The following is a 25,418-nucleotide window of genomic DNA, read 5'->3' as shown; positions in this document are numbered from 1 at the left end:
GTCATTATAACCTCTCCTCATATAGACTTCAATGGCAGCTGCCTCAGGGGACAAACAGTAATATAGGCTGCTCCAGTGCGCAGGTGCCTGCAAAACTATTTCTCAAAATCGTAATGAACAATAATGTGCGGCGGTTATGCAATATCAGGATGAGAGTAAAACGACAATGCTGTGCAATCCAGTACAACTGGCTTTTTTAAAGTTACTGGCAATAACTTGAATGAAATCATAAGGTAGGGTTAGGCAACAATCAAATGTTAAGAGTTGTATTTTCCAACACTTGATGACACAAGTTATCTGCTATCACAAATTATTGTGAAGTTTTTGTTTTTGTTATAATAAACAATAAATAAATGTGGACCACAGTAAATTCCATCCATCTGATATTTTATGTTGGATTGGTCACATTGTGCATAGATTTTGTACAATTATTTTGAGCCCTGTAATGAGGTGTGCACATTTTTTTGTCCACCACATAGAATTGAGGTCAACATGTTTAGTATTGATTGATTCACTGATCAAACGCACTGAATGCTAAAAATAAAATCAGTAATAAATGCTTTTTAGAAACAGAGCTTCTCAGAAAACCTCTACATTCGCTCAGAAACAGACCTACACTCATCTACACCTGGAATCATTTCAAACATCACATTTGATCACTTATGCTCTCACTGGTGGTCTCAGCGGATGGGAAGGCAAATCCCGCCGGCGTAGAAGAATGGCCCGCTGAGCAGTTGGAGACCTACATTTGACCAAAAACCTAAATCTGTGGTATACATGACTTCATTTCCATAAATTAATTCCAGAGATTTGACTCATGTAAGATGGAGATCCACTCCGTTTCCTGGGAAAAAAAAAAAAAAAAAAAAAAGTCAACTCCACTAAGCGGGTTGAAAAGTCAACAAGTTTGAGAAGAGCTCTCAGCCAGAGGAGTTCCGGAGAGGAAGTACAGTTATCCTGCAGCCCTTAGCACCGTCGCTGCAGGATTGTTACTTAACTAAGTGCTGTTATGTAACTTAACAATAAGGGGATTGACCTGAGAGGAAGAGAAAGAGAGGGGAAAGTCACACACTCTCAAACACACATGCAAACGACGGAAATATGCAACTCCAGGGATTGTCTGGCTCGGCGTTGAGAATGCAGGCACTCTGCTCAACACACACACAGACACACACACACACATAGCGCTGCGTTACTTGTGTGGTAACACATGGTCGTCATGTTCGCAGGTTCCCTGACAAGTCTGTGAATGTTACCAAGTCAGATTGAGACCAAAGCAACTGTTGTCTGAACTGACGCATGTTGCAAACCCCACAGAAATAATAGACATTTTTCCCTTGAGGAAAAAGTGCATTATAAAAACATATGAAAATCCGACTTTTATGAAGACAAACATGTGACATTTACTACAGTTTCTGCAATACAGCCAATCTGCAAACGTTATTTTGTAATTACATCTTGCCTTTTGACTTGGCAGCATTTCACGTACTGTTGTACTCCCGACTGTGACTGCAACTGCAGCATGTCATAATGCCTGAATGAGACCATTTTTAAGGTATGCATATGGTTTGCTGCAGTATCCTACACAGTGAAATGAACGCCCCTTTGTTCCTGCACCACATATACCAGTTAAGCTTGTAATGTCTGGATTTTTAGCTGTCTTGTGCACTGTCACTTCATTGAAGCTGCTACCAAAAGATTATACCCAGCACCAACAGGGAGGATCTCTGAGTAATAAAGACCTTTAAACTTGACTGTTCACACAGTGGCATGTTTGGGCTGCAGAGGCGTGAAGTTGCCCTATTAAGCTTAGACAAAGGTGTCAGTTTCAACAAATAACTTCAATGCCACTCAAACGTTACTGGCAGAGAGTTGAGTGGTGTTCAAAGTTAGGGGCTTTTGTAAAACTTGAGAAACAGGGCAGATGTATGCCACAGATGTGCTACCACGGCTTCTCTGCCGTGTCTAACAGAGATGCAAACAGAAGAAGCATTTTCATCAAAATGCCACAAAAAAAATCTGTGTCGTGCCAGGCGTTACATTACATTGTTGCAGCTGTTGCATCACACCGAGAGGTTCTGAATTCATACAGTGCTTCTGTATCTGACACCACGTAGATCAAGAAATTTCACAAGCAGAAAGAGCCGGTTTTACACTTTAGAAACATCTCTCTCTTTCAGCTCTTTATGTTACATCTCTTTCACTCGCGCTCATTCTTTTCTACTTCTTGTGTGATGAAAAGTACATAACAAGGCAGGCAGCCCAGGAGATCTTGTTTAGGTTGGTAATAGCACAGAAGACAGGGAGGGAGGGAAAAGAAAGCGAAAGAGAGAGAGGTCTTTTTCTGACTGATCTCTCAGAGGAGCCGTCTCACCAGATTCAGAAGCCCGTGGGTTTGGCTGAGGGTAAAAAGGCACAGAATGAACTCAAGCTAGCTTTGACTTTGTCATAACACGTGTTTGACTGAAATATCTATGGAGGCATTTACTACAAGAGGCAGTTTTCATCTTGACAAAAAAAAAAAAAAAAAAGAGCAGAGCACTCTTTTTGACTCTCTTTTTTTACATCATCAACCGAGCTTCCAGCACTTGACCTCAGTGAACTAGTTTAACCATTTGAACTTGATGACCACCAGCCGAACACACACAAAAGGGTCCGAGCTACGCAAGTATGAGTTTGCAGTCAAACAATAAAGCTGAAGGCAAACCTGGTGCCCTTTAGATAAACTGGAACTTTTTTTTTGTTTCCAAAAAAAACCCCTGCAATTTCTTCCCTGTGGCAATAATCTAAAAATCTCACTTTGCTTTCTTTTCCATCTTTTACTTAAATATATTCATTTTAAGTGCAGCTTCGTCTCTGCATGTGACAGCCGTGCAGAGAGTAGAGTAGTAGTTTTTGGGAAATGCTGCACTTTAGGTGAGAAGACTGATAGCACTCTCATGTCTGTACAGTCGATATGAAGGTACAACCAGCAGCTGGTTAGCTTAGCTTAGCATAAAGGATGGAAGTCACTGCACCTGACCAAGAAATAGTCCACAATTTGTTGTTTTTACACCTCTGTCCTTATGCAGATTAAACAAATGAGATAAAAATGTTTTACTAAGTGAGTTTTAGAGGTGCTGACGGGTAGATGTTTTCACATTTGGACAGAGCCAGGCTAGTTGTTTTCCCGGCTCCAGTTTTTTATGCTAATCTAAGATAACCGGCTGCTGGTTGTAGCTAGAATTAATGTGGTTCAATGGACACTCGCTGCAGTAAAATCTCATTAATGCAGCATGCCACGGGACAGGGATACCTTATAGTCAACATTTTGAGGAAGAATTGTGTAGCAGCTACCTAAAGTGACTGCTTAAGAGTCTATGATTTATGTCCCTGAAAGTGCAAGATAGCAGAAAAAGACGAGGCAGAGAAGGGAAGGTGGTTAAGGTTTCTCTTCTCCCATTAATCGGATGGTTGGGGCTCCGAGGGGCACGTAAAGCTGTCGCTCAGACTGCTGATTTACACCTTCCTCCTCCCTGCCAGCCTCTTTCTTCCCCCAACCCTCCCTGTCTAAATACACCAGTTACTGACAATTACAGCTCTCCTCTTTATACCTCTCCATCATAATCACTATCCTCCAACTCTGTCAGTGCATCTGGGCCTCTCCATGTATCCCTTTACATCTTTTTGCATGTCCTGTCAGCCTCTGGCAGATAGCGTCCTTTTCATTCCCCATTTCTCCTTTACGTCGCCTTTTCTCTGAACCATTTTCCCATCCTCCCCCTTCCATCTCCCTCCCTCCTCCTCTCACATTCTCGCCATCTTTGTCTCAACTCTAAACGAAATGAGACTGCAGCGGTACTAACTGCTGACTTGGGCTAATGCACAATTTTGTAATAATGCCTATTCGTTTAAGTCACCCAGGAAACACATAATGGTGACATTATTGTGCTCGGCAGCCTGTTAGCCTAACCCACTGAGGCTTTCGCCGTGGCCTGCATTCCTCCTCTCTCCAGCTTCTTACATCTAATGAACTAAAACAAAGTCTAGCACAAATCTCCACTGGGATAATTGGCAATTTATTTTTTCACAACAACACTACAAAACACAGACCACTGACGACTTTGAACAGTCCAGAATCCACGTCTGAATTGAATAAAAGGGATTGTAAACATGTCTCTAAATATTATGCTGGTATTTTTTCTCTTTTAGCCGGTAAGACTAGATACTGACCACATAGTTACTTATCTCCACTCACAAGCACACATGCATGTAAAAGCACACACACGTACAAGCAATCCCACCATAGCTTGTGGTACTGAAGTTGACAGGTGAAAGGTTGCATCCAAGATGCTTTTATTGTGGTGATAAATCTATCTTTTCCATTTTCCTGTTGACATTCAACATGACAAGAATGACCTCAGACCTTTTCTCTGAGGGACACTGAAAGCTGAACCACAGACCTTACATGTAGCAACAATACACTTAGGAGAATCGGACCAGCTTCTCATCAAGGTGGATGAGACCAAACTCCTTAGCAATGAGAGCTGGAAATGATAAAGCAAGCAAATTAAGGACACTTTATTATGATGCTCACTGCTAAGCAGGATGCAGACTCGGTTGGTTCTTGATATGTTGTCATGGACACTGCATGGGAGCAGAAAAAAAGAGCAAACACAAGGTGATGTCTGATTGCCTCTTCCCTTGTACTAATCTTTAAAACCGAGGGCCCATTTACTAACAAACCTTTATCGTGACGTAGAGGCTCAGGGTGCTTTCACACCTAAGTATAAACAAACATTTGCCCTTTTGGTTTGGTTGGTTTAGGCTGTCAATCATGAGCCAATTGCTGGAAGATGTTTGGATATTTAGTCATTTTAGTCATATTTTAAGCACAAATACAAATTATTTTTTGTTCTCCAGTTTTGGACAGCCGGGACAAAATAAGACATTTAGAGAATGCAAAAAAGACCACAACTAAACAGCAAAAGTGTATTTTTTTCCTGTCTTTCTAAACCTAAAATGAACTGAAATATGCAAGTAAAACTGTGTTGAATGTTCGATGCTTTCTCCAAAGGGTAACGACGAACTAGGTGTCCATCCAAAATGGCAAATTTTAACTGAATTTTTAGAAAATCTGCAGCTGAAAATGAAAATGAATGCTGGTTTCTATCCACTGCCTTCGTGATGTGATATTTGTATATTTCAAGAATTTTTTTCCACTCAGGTTTTTTCATTATGCACAAATTGAAAACATGCATGAAAACAGGTGGATGGAAACACACCTAATGGCTCAGCCAGCGAAAACCAAATTTTGCTTAAGATCATGTGCTGTTCAGAAAGTCTTGCCAACGATACATTGTAGTCTACAGTCTGTGTGAAACTGTAAATCAGCTTGTGTCTTTGCCATCTCTCCGTGTCTTTCTCAGCTCTTTAGCACCTTTCCATTCCTCAACTAACAGCTCATTAACACAAGATGAGAGCAAAAAGCAGACACCTTACCATTTAGCACAAGTCTAAACAATTTAGTTCCATTTACTCAAAATATCTAACCACATGCTGACTGATTTCTTACACCTCTCTAGAGTGAAATGTTTAAAACCATTAGCTGTAACATGATTGAAACCCCAAGGAAAGAGCATAGACGAGCGACAAAAATGCAATTATATTTTAGGGCTATGGAATAATTATGCATTGGGGAGATGGAACTTCAAATTCTTGCCTTAAAAAAAAAAAAAAAAAAAAGATTGTGTTGGAACAGGGCCAATCTCTTTAAAAACTCCCTCAACCAGTGGCTGACTGAAGAATGAAGATGCCACAGTCCCATTTCAGGAGTAAATTTAGGATTTTCAAGGAAGCACCAAGCATGACTAACGAGGAGAGACTATAAAAACAACCGCTTCTGGGTCTAAAGAGCAAAGTGAGGGTTCTTAAAGGCAAACATATAAGGAGAATGAAGAGAGATCACCACAAACACCTTCTATTCCATGTCATCGTGATCACTGTCAACGTTTTACAGCTAAATCTATTTCAATATTTCAAGTCAGGTACAACATTACTGAGAAAATTTAGTCTCCATGTAATACAGAATTGTAAATCATATCTATGAAATCCCCCTCAGAATAGTTTTAGTCTAATTAGATACACTTGTACATTTTTTGTGTGTTGAGGTTGGCATGTGCCAGTTTTAATTGTTGAACTTGATGATCTTTTCCCACCAATTAACAACTGAGCACCTGATGCATATGCAACAACTGTAAAAGCAATTAAGCTGCAAATTAACTGTAGAGATGAGTACACGACGTGAGTGCAAACGCTCATATTCTGAGTGAGTTTTGGTTCACAATGTCACATTTCTAGAGGAGGTAAATCATGATAGAGAAATGTGATCCTCACTATAAGAGCTTCTTTAACCCTTGCACCCCTAATTTATCACGCTACTGTAACGTCAGATCTGATCTTTGTCATGTAAATCATTTAGAAAACATCTCTTTGACTTTATTATGTTTTTAACAGGCCTGTTTTTAACAGCAGATCAATCTACTAACCAGGTTCAGAGTTGTTGCTTATGCTTGTGTAATGGAATAATGGATAATTAAATTATCTTTCACTTTTTGTAAAGAATGACAGCATCTTAGTTTAAAAACATAAGCTAGTAATCAATCATTAATGGGGGATTTCATGTGAAACATACAGACAACTTAAAAGTCTCAAACATGAATTATTTATGGACGGACACTGTGTACTTTTAAAACTAGTTCAGGCCTAAATGAACGGTTTGATACTCAGCTTGTCTCATTGTTTAGTCTAATGCTGTCTACTTAGAGGTCTTGGTCTTCGCATATGTGGAATAAATTCAAAGGTGTGAGGTCCACCTGGAGGGCTCTTGGGAGCATTTTAAATTGTTAAATACAGGATTGCCAATACTACAACTGAGGTTTAATACTGAAACCAGTGGTATTTGGTATTTTTGCCAGTATCGTTTGAGGAATATAAGAAATCTATTTATTTTTTATTAAACAAAACATGCCAAACAAGAGCTTCGCACCAATAAAATATGGAAAATAAGGAAATGTTTGATCAAAGAAAAAGCAAACACCAAGGATCTCGCAAAGCATTTCATGAAAACTTGACAGCTTTCAATATTCAAGGTTTTAGGCCTCGATACCCAGACCTACCAGTGTCTGTGGTTAACTAAACCATTAGCTAAACTGTACCAATCAGGTCAGCCCGGCTCAGCTAGCAGAGACTCATATTCATCAGTCTACTGGCAGACATTTCTAACACATATGGCGATTACGAGAACAAAAAAAATGAAACCTTTGGAAACATCTTGGAGTGTGCTATCAAGGTTCAGGGGCTTCAGTGGTGTGAGCCATCTGGGCTGCTAGAAGGAGCCACTGTGCTCTGATTGCACACAGGTTCAGTAGTAATCTGCCCAACACTACACAGCAAAAACATCATGTCAAGTTCTTTAACAGCAAACTACGCATGAGGTAAGAAGACTGTAAGTTAGCTGAGTAACTGGGGTTAAGGAAAGGTCAAGCTTGCCCCAGAGGCTGACTCCCCATGAGCTGAATGCCACTGACCTAGATTAATACCAACCACAGCAGCGCCAGGACTATTAAACACACCCCGGTTTCCTGTATCCTGCCTTTCTGTCTGTGTGTGAAATGATTCCATCTGTCAGTCTCAGCTGGGCTGTGAGAACACCGCTGAACGCTGCTGCCCACACACACAGACACATATATACAGACGGACACCAAAAAACACAGACGTGTCGGCTGGGAACTGGGGCCAAGGTGGGTGTCTGGCTGCATCCAGCCTCCAGGGAGGGGGTTCTGAAAAACTCTACTCAGCATGAAAGGCTGGAAGACGGGAAGCGAGATAGCAACTGTGGTCACGGCGACGTGCATCAGCAAGCCATCTTTACGAAACAGCGTTCCTTTGCGAGGCTTCATAATTTCAGCGATAAAAACTAACTGCACAGAATATTTTCTGTCAGTGTGCAACCTGAAAAAACCTCTTTTCACTGACAGCAGGTTTTGTCTCTCTACTCTACCTCTGATGAGTACCATGCTTGTAGTAGTCTTTTCAGCCTCCTTATTGAATTAACAACTTGCTTATCATGAGGCCAATTCATCATTGCATACATGTGTGCATGCGTGTCTATGACTGTGTCTAGGTATATGTGTGTTTGCCTGCTTTTATGAATATGTACGTGTGTATTAGACATGCTTCCATGACCAAGGACAGCAGCTGGTATTCAATAGATACCAAACAGAAGAAACACAGAATAACACAGGAGAGAATACCCAACACACTCCTCAGCCACCTGTGACCAAGAGCACACAGAGATGAAACTGAAGGGAAAAAGGAGACAAGATAAGGGCACAGACGGATTAAAGGCACAACTGATATTCACAGGAAAATAAGGGAATGAGACTTTAGCAGGAGAAAAAAAGGAGAGAGGAGAAAGGTCAGGGATGAGGTTTAACGAAGGGAGAAAGGACATGGACAAATGGGTGCAAAGTGGAACAAAATGCTGTTCTTTGAGTTATTTGAACTATTTCAAGAGTTCACACTTCCTCTAAGGCTGAAAAGACCGGAAAACATATAGCCTTGTTTCAAGTTGATCATCATTTCAGCTTATTGCGTACAGTGAAATGAAAACATTCTTCTCATGGCAGATTCGAGCCAAGATCAAAACAAGAAACAAACCGCATAAGAAAAATGGTAGAAAAAAAGAAGAAAAAGGTGGAATGTCAACACTACACAATAATATGAATGGTGCATTGAATTCATACAGCATTTCCCTTTTAACAACTAATATTTACATACATACATATATATATGTGTGTATCTTTCCTGCATTGACTGCATGCCTGAATGAGGTAATAGGACATCTCACTTTCTTCATATTCCAATTTGGCTATACTGCTTTTTAAACAGCGAGTTCAGTTTGGCTGTGGGTAAAACATAGACCTCATGCATCAGCAAAATCCCTGACAAGGCAATACCAATGAACTGTGGCTCTGTTATCGTACTAATGCACTCCCCTCTCCCCTGATGGCACAAAACTTCATTATTGGAAAAATGTTCACCTTAGGTCAAAAGATGTTGGAAGCTATAAATAAAAAGCAGCATGCACTTTTAGTCTTGGAACAAAATCCTGTTCGCTAAATGTTGCATATTTACTATAGAGAGTAGCGTCTGCTTGATATGTCAGATATGTAGTAGAAAGAATAAAACGATTGCAGCATACACATGCATTATGTCTTTAAATAGCATGTGCTAAAGCTGTCTGAAAACCCCAGGGACACCTATTTCTAACCTCACACAGAGTCCCGAGGGGAGTATTCTCAGAGGACTGAGTAGGAGGGACTGAGAGTCTGTGGTTTCTCTCTGGCTCAGTGAAACATTAACCCACAGTAAATCCTTTTTGTTCAGGATCAGGAATCAAACATCTCCATACGGGTGAAAATCAAACATGTCTTTGTGCGAACAAGCTGACGAGTTAAAAAGCCAACCATCCCACTGAGCTTCACAGCAGCCGGGAATCAAAGAATTAGCCTCGGGCTCACCAAACATTGGTAATATCCATATTCATAATGGAGATAGCTGGAGTGATAAGACTCCATCGCTCAGCTCCGCCACTCACTTTGTCAACACTTCCATGACTGCTAGCAACGAGTAGATAATATGGCGCTTTTCACCACAGATGAGTGATGAGAAGCAGGATGACAGCTTACCCTGTTTAGCTCTCTGTACAGCAACAAGTAGGTAAATGCTTTTGTGTGACATTGTGCAAGCATGTGAGAGTGCGTATGAGCGCTGATGCTCTGTGGCAGCGGACATGCTGATGTCCACTGCTCATTCATATCAATGGGAAGTGCAGTCTCTCACTTAACAGTGTGGTTTAGGAGTCAAATGGTTTCATGGACATCTGCCAGATTTCCCTGTTTGGACTCCTGCCAGTATTTATGTGGGTAAAGAGGCTGTTGGATGCATGAAAGCGTGGTATGTAGACAGATTTAACCTGGACTGCAAGGATAAACTTAAGTCATTAAAAATGATCTTACTGGCCTAAGGGCTTGGAAAAAGTAGCATTAAAAACAGCACAATTTCACAGCAAAAGTAATTCACTCTGATTTAAACGACATGATCAGTGGGTTCGCTCATGGGGGCAAAATAAATCCACACATGTTTTCCACGTCGAGTTCAACTTTGGGCAAACAAATTCATAGTAGCAAGTCTTGACAGTGCTGACTTCTGTGGGAATAGTAAGCTGAAGTCTAAAATCTAAATCTAAAAAAAGGCTCTGTAGCTTATTAGCTGTGTTTTGTTCAACCTCCACTACAAACTGCTCCGTGCTGACAGTTAGCAACCTTAAGCTCAGAGAACATTTATTCCCCTTAAACAACTCTCTTTATTGAATGAAATTATGTACAATGCTGACAACAAAATGCCAAGAAGCAGTAAACCATAAGAGGAACTACTGTCACCAACTGGTGCTAGCATGTTACAGTAGTTGTTAGCTCAGCAGATACAGCAGTTTATGAACGACCCCTGTAAGCTGGCACGATGTCGCCAAGCTTCTTAAACGCAATATTTCACAATGAGACAGGGATGAATTTTGCTGTGCCACTTTCTGGTGTGGCCAGGCCTTTAATGGTCTAAAATTCATGTCATGCAGTAGTGACATCATAAGAAATCAACCAGGACCTTGGCGTGTCATCCCACCTCCTTAAACCCATCATTCATGTGGCGCTCCACTATCAAATAAAACAATCTACTATCAACGAAGGGCTGAAATGGCATAAAATAACAATGACTGTGATCATTTTTATGCAGAGCTTACCACATCTACGTTTTAAGTAAAATGTGGGATGACAGGCTCAAATTAAATAGAAATTCTTATCTAATGACATCATCAATTGTCCTGTGTCCACACAATGAGAGCAAGCAGGACTATGAGACCAAACACTCCACAAGCAGGTCAAAGTCCAGGCAGATCCATGGCACTTGTGGTCGGCTACTGCTAACAAAACAGCTCATAATAAACCAAGGACCCGACGCCTCACTACAGGGCTGCACAGCCAGAACCCCAGGGGCCCCGTCTTAGACAAGCAGCCCTACTCCACCACACAGCATCAGCAAGCTTGTAAAACAAGCTGTTAAACTTTATCTGCATCATAACCATTGCGATAATACGCCACAGATGCCAGAATTTCACAAACCGATTTCCCTCAGGGTTTTTCTGACTATAAGCCTATTCTTTGTGCCTATTTGTTGAGATAATCTCCATGCTGGCATAAAAAAGAAAGTGATCATTTCTGGAAAAAAACTTCAGACTCTACATAATCAGTTAATAAAATGAGCTGATGCACCTTCCACAGCTATTAGAAGTAGCACTCAGACAGTGTGCCTGCACACTGAAAGTGTACGTACTGCACTACTCCAGATTGAAACATCCTATTAGCTTGCACATTCACAGAGCCATTAGCATTTAAATATGCAGGAGCTGTGCTCCTTTCAAAATGCCATTTTTACTCTGCTGCAAGGAGAGTTCTCCAGTTGTCATAAACAACTTTTTTTTTCTTTATTCAAGGACCTTTTCAAATGTCAGGGCCAATCAAACACAACACGACAGGTCTCTGGGTGGAAAAAAAAATACAGCTCAGAGGGCAGAGAAGAAGAGCCGACTTATCATGCATATTCATGTGGTTGGAAGGTTCAATGACTGCTGTCTCTGAGAATTGTGAGCAGTGGCAAAACGGTTTGTATGGCAAGAGACAGCTGAAAAAAGTAAGCTTTTTTTTTTTTAACTCTTTTCTCCCCCTCACCATTTCCAAATGTCAATGTCATAGAACCACAATGGACAAGGCTCTGTGTGCCCACAAGTGACTCCCAAAACCCCAAACCCAACTCTTTTTTTTCTTTCTCTTCGTCAGCAAATTTGGGCAGAAAAGTTTTCTCTGCGAAGTGGTGCTCAGCAGAATGGCAAACAAACAGAGCCACCTCTCCACTGGCCAGCGCCCACTTCAGCATTTTAGACATCTCTTTCAGTTTACAGCTTGCCTAACATCAGCAGGATGGATCCTCCTGACACAAGTCTATGTCAGCTTGGCTGGAATAGGGGCTCTGCCGAGACACAATGGAATCCTTCCTCCTCCTCCTCCTCCTCATGCCACCTCCCCCCTGAGACGCTGAGACAGGAGAGAGCGAGCAGGAAGGAAGGAACAAAAAAAAAAGGAGGAAATAAAGCACAATACATATGCCTGTACTTTCAGTCTGCATGTGTGTGTGTAATCCTCTTCAGTAAACTTCACCAGATTGGACAGACAGAGCCGCACACCCCACTGGTATCTTACTCTCTATCTGTTTCTGTCTTTCTCTCTCCTTCACTTCCTGCCTCTCTTCATTAGTCTCCATCTCTTCTCTCTGGCTCCAGCAAGGCACAGTCATCCAGGAGGACATTATTAGCTGTCAGCATTAACAAGCAGCGTAGCAGCAACAGCAGCAGCAGCAGCAGCAGCAGCAGAGTCGGTTTCATAACAATGCTCACAGAAAGCCCTTCTCTGGCCCAGCGAGAGGAGCAGGCAGTCAGGACAGCCTGCTGCGTGCAGATGGTGCTTTGTCTCTGCTAGTTCCTGCAAAAGTGACACGCAGACACAAACGCGAGCACACATGTACATGCACACATAGTTGGAAGACGGTGCCACTATTCATTCCTAATCCTCTGTGGTTTGCATGAAAGTTAATGGCAGCGCTGGCTATGCCAAGCGAAGGAGGGGAGGTGAGTGGGAGAAGATCAACTCTTTTTTTTTTTCCTGCTGGCAAACACACACACACTTTTCCATGTTAGAAAGACAGTGTATTACATCCCTTTTAGATCTTGAAACTGTGCTCCATCTCTTCTCATCTCATCCCTCCTGCACACACACACAAACACACACTCTATCTATCTCTGGCATAATGTCCATGCATGCAGTTGAGCGCAATTAAGACTTCTTTGGACAAAAATGGCAAGTCATTAAGGAGGAGCAGGGACTCCAAGTGTGATGGTTTACGCCAGGTGGGAGGCTATTAGACAGCCAAGTGGTGTGAGCAAACTCCCATGGTCATAAATACAGGGAACAGTAAACATCCTCCACTGTTCCCCCACGGCTGCTCAAGCACTTTGCTCCAATCATATAATGAGTTAATAATTTAGAGAAATGCTCATTTATGCATCCACAACATACCATAGCCACACTCACTTTACTTTAGGCTGTAGTCATTTAAATGATTGGCCTTGTTCATGGCAGACCTTTTAGCACAGGTGTTACTAATAATATCAAGAATGACTCCATTCTATTCATGCGTCCCTAAAGACATGTCAAAATGTCCCCCATGTAAAGACGACAGTATTCTCATTAACAAATAACACAACCTTTACTGTACTTCTTGTTCTTCCATCTGAACAAAGACACTAGCTGGCAAAATGTGATGTTTGATCGATTAATCGATCGATAACAACAACAGAACTATTCACTGGTTTCATTTTACATACTTGCTGCTTTACTTTGTCATTGTAAATACCTATCTTTTTTGTTTTGAACTGCTGTGTAAAGAAAACAAGCACTGAGAAGATGGCTTTTGGAAGTTTTACTTTAGAAAGATGAAAGCTCTCGAAGAATTAAGATCAAAGCTTACTCTTTGTTTTATGCACAAACTGCAGGACCGCATCGACAAGACTCCAGCCACTAAACACTTTTTAAATTGAACATTAAACATTTATACATTCAGGTACATGGAAAGCAGGTAAATGATGCAGCAGTGGCCACACACAATAGACACAAGAATGAAAATCTAATGCAAATAACCACCCAGTTAATCACTTTGGATATTATATTTCATATTTGGCAACAATGTGTGGATGTAATTCAGCAGTTTTATGTTTGATTGTCTCAATTAAAAACCCTGGACTATAATTTGCTTGTTTTCTGGCCATTATGCCAGCTGAACTGGGAATGACTATTAAATACATTATTTTGGATTGGCAAAGCTTATAAACAAGCTTGTAGGATGCCAATGTGGCAGAAGCAAGCTGCAGAGAAGCTGTGAGAGTATGAAAACTGACTTTGGCTGCACTTAAGAGCAAACAACTGAGGATCTATCTCGTTCTCCATACTGTATGTATTATATCACTGGCAGACAAGAGTGCACACACACACACACACACACACGCGCGCACACAAAAAACACAGAGGGATTCAGAGCGTCCTGTATCTTTTGAGCACACTGTGCAAACAGGCCTTATCAGTGTAGAGAATCAGACACCTGCTGCTGTCTGGTGCAGTCCACATCCACTCTCCCAAAACTATCCTTCAAAACCACACACAAAAACAACTGACTCAGAAGCAACTGAGACACAACAGAGCGTGTTAGAACAAGCAAGAAACAGGTGCTGAAAATTTGAGGAGTGCACCAATTACACTAAACACACAGAAGATTTTTAAGTGTCTGTTCTTTGAGACAAAACTATTACGAGCCGGCATGACATGTAGTACAACAGTTTCTCAAAGACTAACTGAAGCACAACTGTTGCCTAATGCTGCTGAAGTACACAGTTCTCAATTTGTGGAGGGCGCTACTTCACAGCACGATCTTTGTTTTCAACATCAAAGCCTTAATACGATCTTAAGTCTCAGATGTCTAAAGATCTGTGTGACAGAAATTCAGCAGGACTCTTTGAAACAAAGAGCAATGTTTCACATTCCAATATTCCATCAAGAAACTATGAAACTTTCAAAAGCTAAACTGGCTCGTGGGCTACAGTTGAATGAATGTCTTTTCTTTAAACAAAATCCTAACACAAAGAAAGGCAAACACTAAGATTTACTCAGTAAAAGATGATTTGCAGGCGCGTCAAAAGGCCTGTGTTACAGATTCTAAATCTTCCTTGCTCTGCAGTGACATCAGGCTGTGCATTTTCAGCGTCTTGCAGATGGCACAGTGTAATTTCACACCCATTACCTCCTTCCACAATGCATAGCACAATCACATGACAGTAAAATCCTCTCAAACCAACTCCTATGGGAACTTTTAGAAGCCGTTAGTGGCTTGGCCATTATGGGAATTCTCAGAGGAGTTCACAAGAGCTATTTCAGCAACGTCCAAATTACTGTCTTAAAGTGGAGTATTAGGCTCTGAGAATATGATTAACCAATTGTAATTACTTTGCTTCTGTGACTTCAAAACAGGCAGCCAATGCACGATTCAGGTTTTTTATTTATTTTTTGCTTCTAGTTCTTCCTCTTTATAAAGTAATCATGTCAACAAAAAAGGACAAGGCAGCAGTGCAAGATGGTAGTCTCACAGAATAAACATAACACGCATTCTCCGTCCAAAGAAAACCACATGCCAAATGAGCGAGTGGTGAGCAAAGTGAGAGACAGCACCTGTGTTTTCATCATCTCTTCCTGCATCGGTGCACTTGCTCCCCAGCTTGCCTCTCCGCTATCCAGCGTGTTATAATACAGCAGAAACACACAAATGAGTCCCTACACAAGCATGTTGTACAGCAGATCAGCCATGTACAACAGTGCTCTGTACAAGCACAAATCATGTTCGTAATCACAGCACACTGACTCCACCAGTCACCGGGGAATATCTGTGGAGGCAAATGAGACTCCTGATTTCCAATACAAACACATGCACGCGCACACACATCAACGCTGATAGCTACCATCAAGCACAAGCCATGTGCATGATACTGTATCATAAATATTAAAGCGTTGGTTTTTCATTTTCTTGGCATTTTCCTCCACGGCGATAAATCAAAAGGCCTGATAGGAGCTGCCATGTACATTTTGATGCTGCCTGTGATGCGTTTGCCTTGGGAGGTCAGCTTTCATATCTGAACACATGCAGGCCACAAAGACGTGAGGAGAAGTTAAACCCCCAGCGGAGACGAAGGCGGCGGATGAGGGGAGGCGAACAGGGAAGGTGGAGATGCAGGTGGAACTGAAAGAGCTGGGGAAAAGGAAATCCCACTAAGCAATGACAACATATGAAGTACTGTATCTGCTGCATCATCAGCAACTGATGCCTTTTTGGGGTGAAGAAGCTCCATAATCTCAAAGCAGTCAAAGCAGACCCTTTGAGTTGATCAGATATTTTAACAGACGTGGAGTTTCAAACGCAAACATTCGCCTCTGGAAGGGTGTGGGCCACGGCCTGCATGTCATGCACAAAGGCCTTTTCTCTGCGGGCAGGCTCCACTTTAAGTTCCCCTGCCTGTTGTGACAATGCCCACGGGGGGAGAGCAGATGTCCGTTGCCAGCAGCACATCTGCATACAGCCTCAATCCCCACCCCTTCTCTGACCAGACAATGGAGCTGCCCTCCTCCTCCTCCTCCACTTGAAGCTTTCCTCCACTGGAGCCTCCAAATGCAGTAAGAGGAAAAAAAAAAAAAAAAAAAAAAAAAAAAAAAAAAAAAAAAGGAAGAAGAAGAGGGAGAGTGGAGAGAGTTGCTTTCGAGAACCACCACTGCCCGGTCAGCCGGTCCAAACTGAGAAATGGAAGGATTAACCTCCTGTTTCGACATGTGCAGGTGCTCATATGGAGGCCTGATTGGGTCCCTAATTAAGCACTCATTAATTAGTAGGCTATAGACGACAAGTGAAGTTCAAACTGGATTTGTTTGGTTACACACATGCTAGCAAGACATGTTGCAACTGCACAGAAACACACTTGTACCAAACTTTTGATCCAACTCTGTCAGTACGTCTCAAAATTGTCCATGATTTCAAATGGAACCCTGAAATATTCACAGGATATCACTCGTAATTGATCGCACTTGGATCTTTAATATGTTCATCTTTTAACTGCCCAGCTCATTAGGAACTTAGTAAAGCCAATTCCCTCATCTCTATGAAGTGAGTATCGCCTCATGTCTAATCCCACCCTCCCTTGTCCCTCCTTGCTGATGGCGCAGGGACACATGGACAGCGACGCGAGTATATCTTTTTAAAACTATACCCCGGTGGAACACACACTGAAATATTTCACACCACCTTTGCAATAATCTTGAATCCTACCTCGACTGGATGTTTACTGAGAGTTCAAACGTCGGCTCCAGAAATAGCATCGCTGGCTACGCATTGCAAATTCGCTTGTTATCTCGGATTTAGATAATGATCCACCTTTAGATGACATAAAAACTTAATCCTGAACGCAACGGGACAATCTCCGGCGCTGGGAAACGGTGCCTGCTGTCGTTTTTTACGGGGGGAAGTAGCCTCGGCTCTCGGTGTGCCTGGTTATCCTGCTGTTTACTTATACGCTTCATAAACACTCCTATTCTTTTCCTCCTGCCAGAATTGAGAGGTGTGTATCAGTTTGCTTTTCCTTTTTTTCTCTCGCTTTTTCAGCGAGGCGGAGCCTTTGCCCACTTCTCCCTCTCACACACTCACACACTCACTCACGCGGGCCCGCGCGCGCACAGCAGAGATGAGAGACACTTCTTGCGGTTGATGGAGACGGGACAGTGGGAATGTTCTAGAAAGACGATTTGTGATTGTGATAGCGGTCCTTTTAGGTTCGACTCTGCTCCCCCTCCCGTCTGTCATGTTATTTCAGTAAAACTTTAAAGGATAGCTTCAGATTTGAAGTCTTAATGCAATTCTCACATACCCATCTGCACACTGAATGTGACTGGTTCCGGTCGTCAGAGCCATAGTGACCGAGGTCATTGTACTTTGGCGGTTTTAGGGACCAGCTATTCCTAAATCCTGTCACTAGCCCACTCATCCGGATTTACTACGTTGAGTTGTGCCATTATAACTTGAGGAATGCCTTAAGCTAGATAAGACTTTCCGAACTTATAAGTCAACTTCTGAAGCACCCTCCAGCCAAAGGCAATCAACTAGCCACATAAGCTAACGCTAATCAGAAGACCACTCCAGCATCACAAGCTGTAGTTAAGCATACCATCCTAATTTCGTTTTTATATTAAACTTCACTGTCAATGATTTGTAAATGAATGTTTTTATACTGTCTACATATGTGGGGGGAAAAAAATGTGTTTCAGAGTCTCATTCAAGCAGTTTAAAAATGTTGAATGCTAGAATTATACTAACTAGCTTAAAAGATGCTATTTTGTCAGTTGGCTAAACTTATTAGCACAACATTTTGTAATTTTATACATATTAATTTGACTTTGTGTAATGTAATTAAAAAAATTAAACTTATGAAACAGCATTTTGATCAAGTGTTGACCATACTTCATAGACTACCTCTTTTACTCTTCAGTCAAAACCTGTCAGATATTAGGAAGCTAACTTTAGTTTTGTCAGTTAGCTTATGTAGAAAATTAATTAAACCTCACAGGTGTTGATTTGTGTGGTCCAACCCATTTCAACTTAGTGATGTGTAAATCAAAATGCTAGCCTCTTCTCCACTAGCTTCTCTTACTCAGTGTAGTCTCTCATTTTGGTTATCAATTGATTGATATCTAATAAAAGACTACTACAGCACTCACCCTCAGAAACTGAATCGTCATGGCATTGCCTCTTTTGTCAATCCATGATGGTGCTGGTCCTGGTCAAGGGCTTATGGAAACTCTGGTTTCTTAAAGCCTGTTTAAAATAAATATTGGATAAACAACATTATTAGATAATTATTCAAAATCCACTGTCCTTATATATGAAGTGAACCACACAACAAAGTTTTGATTATTAGTATTGCTACAAATGTCAATGGGACTTTGAATGAGGTTTTCGTATGTCACCCACAGTTTCCTGTTTCACTTCAGCTCTCTATGTTTGACTTATTAAAAGAAGCACCACCTGTTTTTGACCATGATACAATGATAACGGAACAAAACCTACAACAAGACACCTCTTCCAGAAATAACCTCTGGCCACATCTGGCCATATGTTTTGTACCAAAATCTAAAAAAAGACAAATCTATATGATGAAGTGAAAAACAGAGATGTCTGCTTTTCAAAACTCCTTCTCCGACCTTGGCATGCATAATGAAGTTAAGTTGCACATAATGTAGGTGAAAATGTAGTTAGCTAGCTAATATTCGCTACGTTAATTTTTCATAATGCAACATTAAACTTTGATGTTATGAGGATGATATTAACTCATATGGTAGCTTGTGGTGTGTCAAGCATTTAAATTGGTGTGCTTTAGAAAGCAGTTAGCATAATGTAATGCCAATGTTCACGTTACTTTCATAAGTTTAATAAGTTTTATCCATAAGTGCTACTTTTTTATAATTTTGCACTGGCCTGCACACCTAGAAAATAATAAAATGTAAAGTAACTAAGTTAAAGTATATAAGTTAAAAGTTGAAAAATACTAACAAATAGAAGATTTCACAGACTTTCTTTTAGGAGTTTGGTTAAAATTTTCTGAGGGCGACTTCAGAGTCAGTCTCTATGTCTTAAATCCTGCATACTGCCCTGGCTGTAATTATTCCTGTTGTGCAGATAGATAGATAGATAGATAGATAGATAGGTTCAGCACTCAGTTGCATGTTTACTCTGTTCATTCCTCCCCTTCATGCCACAGGTGCAGATAGCAGCAACTGCAGCTGTGCCTTGATGTCATGCTTAAAACATGCAATCTATATTTTCCCTTTTTTTTTCAGTTCCCGTCTCAGCAGTAGAATAATTGTGGATCCCCCTTCATTTGCACAGTAGTGCTAGCCATATAACACGGCACAGATGGCAGAGAGCATCTCTGGGTCACTTCAGTCTCTGCATACTTTTCCAGCACAGCCAGCAAACTTTAGTCTTTGAATGGAGCTTTCCACAAAGACATAGAAAATCACAGTAAGAAGTAGATAAATCATTTACATATCTTCTATTCTGTATCTTGCCATAGCGTCTGTACCATGTACCCTGTGTGTGTGGTCCCAGGCCTGGGGGCTGTTGGCCCTGTCCTGAGTGCATCTTTCCCTGTGGTCATTTTGTCTTCAACACAATGTAACTACTGGGCATGAACCCAAACACTCCAAAGACCAACACCAGCCAACAGGGGACACCAACTGAACCATATGTTTTTCAATTGCAGCAGAAGGAATGGATGGCAGGATGAGGAAGAGGCGGAGAAAATCGGTAGAATCACTGCTGTGAGGTTGTAGCTGTAACTCAAAATGTCATTTAGATGACTTAAATGATGCAAAATGTGTGTGTGTGTGTCTGTATGGTGTCTATATATATATATATATATATATATATATATATATATATATATATATATATATATATATATATTACAATTAGTAAAGCACCTTTCTGTTCTTTATTTGGCTCTACATATTTCAAATAGGAATTATAATTTACACTATGTTCCACCTTTTTTAATTATACTTCAGCCGCTGGCATAAGAATTTGGTTGGTTGTACTAAATCAATGCAGTCCAGAAAATGATTAAAATGTTTCCCACATTAAGATTTGATGTTATGATTTTCTTTTGTTTATACACCAGTTGTTAGAGGATGACAGTCAACACACACACACCTCTAATCTGTTCACTGTACAGAGGGTATTTGAGAGGATCAGTTGTGTGCGACTGCATATTTCTGCAGAGAGACATTATTTCTTCCCTCAATTCCTCCTGGCAGAGATCTGAGTGTTTGACCTTTTTAAAATGCAAAGCGATTCTTCTACTCCAGAGAGTGAACGGGAGGCTCATGATTGTGCCACTAAATTTGAGGGACTTAATGCAGTAACTCACAGAGAGGGAGAGCTGTTCTGCACCTGCTGAAGTCGAGACTTGGTTACGGGGATACAATAACATCTCCAAGGGTTATGTTAATCTTTAAAGACGGGTTATTCTTATGCTGCTCCACTCTTTACCTCATTTGAATGAATATTTCACTGCAACCTTGAATCAGTCTCTCATGCTTAAATCACCTTATTGCATAGTAGTTCCTTTTACTTGGTCCTGAATGCGTACTATAACACTTGGGTCTTTTTCTTTACAATCTCTGATATCAAAATAAACTGTCTTTAATCTTTATTCATTCAGTCCAACCATTCCTCTGTCATTTATTCCATCGAATCATTGGTTACTATTCAAAATAACCTTGAATATATCACAATGGATAACCCAGCTACCTCTGTACTGACCTCTCTCATCACATCTTCCGTCTTTCTTGATAAAGGGACCTGCAGCTAATTTAACTTCACCATCACTACTATAGCACTTACGACTATCAGCAGCTAAAGAGTGGAGATCATGTTAAACTGAGAATTTAACAACCAGTGACAAGCACTACATATGGGATATTGTAATGAGCAGCTCATGGGAGTGTAATTTACATTTGATAATGATGTCAGATTGTTAAGAGTGTGCTATTGTACTGAATGTACCTCCTCCACTAAGTGTTCATACAGCGCACCAGCAGAATGTCTTTTAAGATTGCTTTTGAGAGATAATATAAAATGATTCAAACAAAAGCCACACAATACCCCTCTGACCGAACTCACATCTAATTATATTCCACCACATTAAGGCCTCTGACACATTCACAGCCTTTAAAAGACGTTCATTGGCTTATATTTATGCCTCCAACAGAATGGAAATGAGGCAGATTTACCCCTTTGACTGGAGAATAAGTGTGAAAACAGTTAATTAGACTTGTTGTGGGGTCTCTGGATGTTTGTGCTTCCTCCTACAGCAGGAAATAGAACCGTGACTGTTTATGTGAAATGTTAAAGCAGTATTCAAGGCTGGCTGCATGAACTATAGATACGGTATGAAATGGAGCTGAAAGCAGGAACTTATACAGTCACATCTGAAAACAACAGCAGTCTCTTTACTGCGAGCACAGAAAACACCAACCGAAGGAGGCAGAATTTAAGCTAAATTGTCTTAAGTGTCACTTTGTTTCAGCTGCACTTGTCTCTTCCAATTAGAGGACCATGTCAAATGTGACTAACTTCACATGCTGAGATATTTTTCATCAGGTTCCTGAAATAAAAAGCTTCTTTCAGCCAAGTATGAGTGACAGAGCAAAGAAGCTGATTCTGTGGGTGTGTGGTCCAACTCCTGGTCTGTAAATTGGAATAGATTTATTCATTTTACCTAATGAGATTAAAATGCTGTGATGTTGAGGTTATGAAGGAGCAGACTAGATGAAACTGAGAGGTGGAGTTTCTTAAGTAGTGATGAAATACTTGGTAATATTGTACAAATGCGGCAAGCCAAACTGAGCCACTTTTTGAGCTAAGAAGTGTGTTTCTGAGTGGAGGAGAGAAGTGTCCATACTTGTTGCCTCAAGGTTGCCTCTGCATTGTCGCCCCTTACTTTAAATATATACCAAAGCACAAGAGGTGGAAACCAAAAGGTTGATTCTGCTCAGAAAACATAGCATTTAGCGAATATATACTAAATACACAATACATAAAATCATTATTTTTACTCTTATTTAGCAGAATTTTTGCCATTAGATTACAGCTACAACAACTACCGACTGACACAGTATGGAAAACTATGTTCTTCATATAAACTATGCATGATAAATTCATCCTTGTATAAACTATTTTCTTGTTCTCTCCGGGGTGGGATACTTGAACAGACTGCTGCTTGTAGGTCTTTGTTTACAACCAGCCTAATGTAATTATACTCACCACCTACACACAAATTAGCATGCAAACTGTGTCGGAGGTTTGAAAAATAAAGGGTGGAATGTGATTTAGTGCAAGGATAGGTCTGATCTTCTGAGGCAGTGTTTCTGCAGTGTTGCTCGATGCCCGGATACCAGGTCAGTGGACCTCACAGCTGCAACATGGGAGGTAGGCCGGAGCAGGACTAACGAGCTTCAAAAGTGCTCCATTCAAACACACATGTACAGTCCAATGACACACAAATACACACCCACAGAGCTTCATAACTGAGCTATAGCATGGAGGCTCTTATCTCCTCTGAACAAACTCCTCCAGTGATGGGAATGTTCTCAGGATGTTATCTTGTCCGCTGTGGAAATGAGATAGCCAGCCACCTTTATCACCAAACTCTTGAGGGCCCCTGACCATTACTGGAACAAGGACCACTGAGCAGCCAGGGGACACGAACCAACTGGATGCCTGAAAAAAAGAGACGGCATGGGGATTGTAAGTGAGGCGAGTGGAGTGACTGACAGGAGATTGGAAGGAGTCTTATAGTTAGGTGGTTTAACCCAGCCAAGGGAGTCGACTCTATGTCTTGAAGGCTGTTTTGGGCTTTGCAGGAGCTATGTGGACAGGATGCTGAATGTTTGAACAAGATGAAATGTTAAACACGAGGAAAAGTCATACTGTGAGCCTTGACACCTTATTAAAAAGGGTATGAAAAGAGAGGAAAAAACTAAAGAAATCAGGGAAGCCAGACATTAGTTCTAATTGGCAAAAGAATAAACAGGGCAAAAAAAAAAAAAAAAAAAATCTTTGATATAGGCTATGCCATTTAACCGCAGCATCTCCATGGCAACTCTCTTTTCAAGTCACGTCTTTAATGAATAGGTAATGGACAAAATGCAAGACGCACAACTTCATAACGTCAGAACAGATGCCAAAACTGACATGAGAAAAAATAAAGGTAGATTTTGTTTGACAAAAAGTGATTTTGCTATGCACACAACAGAATATGTCAAAACAGCGCAGCAGCCTTTTTGAAAAGAAAACACACACACGCGCACACACACACACACACACACACACACACATACAATGTACCAGGGCAACACAAATCTTCCTTCTGTTGCTGTCATTTTGACTGTCTGGCAAATCCACCTCTTGTTTTCAAAGCATTTTTTTTTCCTCTAACAGGTGCAAAACCTCTCAACTCAACACATCAAAGAGACACATGCACCTGCGAATAAATCACAGCAAATGGTAAGAATCCAGACTCGGGCCTCCTAACACCAAAGAGGTAGGATTCAGAGTGTCTTATTTAATATTCATGAAGTGCAAGGCTTTGGTGCTTGAATGCTTGTTTACTGAGATGTGTCTTTTGTCCTTGGGAGAGGGTTTGATATTCCACCAAGTAACTGTATTTACATATACTTGCGGCTTTGCCTCTACATGATATACATCTTGCCTAACATGGCTCATACGGTACACACAACCACACACCGACTATTGATTGACACATTACTTCAGTACGCTCTCCTAAGAGTTCTCGCTCCCTTGAGAAGTATTAAAAGCCTTACTGTGATTCTGACAGAGCTAATGAGAGTTCCTGATTATGAAGTGTTAGTGGCTTCTGCGCGGAGGAGTTGTTCAAGTTGCAGCAAGTCTAAGGGGAAGCTGCAAACTGCACCCACAGGGACAGAGGTGGCAGACAACCAGTCGAGACCAGACACAACCGACTGTCAAGCACAAGCACAGGTGTTTTCATTAATAAACACTTCTTTCGCTCTCTTGTCAACAGCTGCAGCTCTTTAAAAAGTGTTTTTGATATATTTGAGTGTGATCTGACCACCAAAAGCTATAAATGGTTGTGTTTCAGTGACATGGCAAAGATCGGATTAAAATAGAACTGCTAACCCTTTTTTTTCCATCAGCACACCTGTTTTTTTTGGGGGGGGGGGGGTTGTCAGTTTTATCAAAGGTAAGGCCATTACAAACCTCTCGCCCTGCAGCTTGGTGTCAGTTGCGCACCTGCAGGCAACAATGTGTGAGACAATCTCAAAGTGAAATCACAAAGGGGCGGCAGCTCCAGATGGACGTCGCACAGCTTTCTGGTGTTGCTATATAAAAAGATGCATCCCACCTTTTAAAAGTGAAACAATCTCCTACAAGGTCGGCGCTGATGTGGATCAGCTAATTACTACTGCTGAAAGCTTGTGAGAAAAAAACCATCTCCCTAGAGGGTAGTTAAAGAAAGAAAGCAGCTGGTCAGAAGATACTCTGGAGACAACATCAGCTATTGGAGAGTGGTTGGGGATACTCTTCTCTTAAGTGCTTTTCTCAGAGCAGTGTTCTCTGTTGTTCGCTCCCACGCTTTCTCCTCTCTTGTATGGGCGGCACACACACATATCCATCCCTTTCATCCCCAGGGGTGAAACAAACCCATGCATTATGACTCAAATCAAGCTTAATTTATTTCACATGCTCTAATTTAATGTCTTCATGTTGATATGCATTGAATAAAAATAGCTGGATTCTTTTTTTTTCGTATTATTTCCCCCCATATTTTCTGCGGGGCATGCACATTACACAGGGGTTTTGGTTATTACATTTCTCACACAACTTAGCTGTTGAACAACTCAGTTGCTCAGGAGGCCAATTGATAACTCACGCAGACCTGCTGCCCTCTGCTGGCAAACCTGTGAACTGCCACCAAACTTCACAAGACCCTTAAAGTGGATCCTGATATAAATAATTTTATCTTGATCCATGATTGTGTTTAGCTTCCGTTTCCTCCGATTTTACTGCAAACATTTTCTCAC

General features: G+C 41.1%; 1 protein-coding gene across 1 annotated transcript in view; it reads right to left on the bottom strand.

Moving 5' to 3' along the window:
• The window catches only part of ctbp2a (C-terminal binding protein 2a), a 64,486-nt gene extending 47,116 nt beyond the window's left edge, over positions 1 to 17,370 (bottom strand). The window contains exon 1 of the mRNA XM_076742713.1: positions 17,068 to 17,370. The gene's annotated coding sequence lies outside the window, so the exon portion shown is untranslated. The remainder of the gene's footprint in view (positions 1 to 17,067) is intronic.
• Between the last annotated feature and the right edge of the window lie 8,048 nt (positions 17,371 to 25,418).

The sequence above is a fragment of the Chaetodon auriga genome, chromosome 11 (assembly GCF_051107435.1).
Source record: "Chaetodon auriga isolate fChaAug3 chromosome 11, fChaAug3.hap1, whole genome shotgun sequence".
NCBI classification, from domain to species: Eukaryota; Metazoa; Chordata; class Actinopteri; order Chaetodontiformes; family Chaetodontidae; genus Chaetodon; species Chaetodon auriga.
Note: the sequence above shows the minus strand (reverse complement) of the source record. Positions and strands in the feature narration are given on the sequence as shown.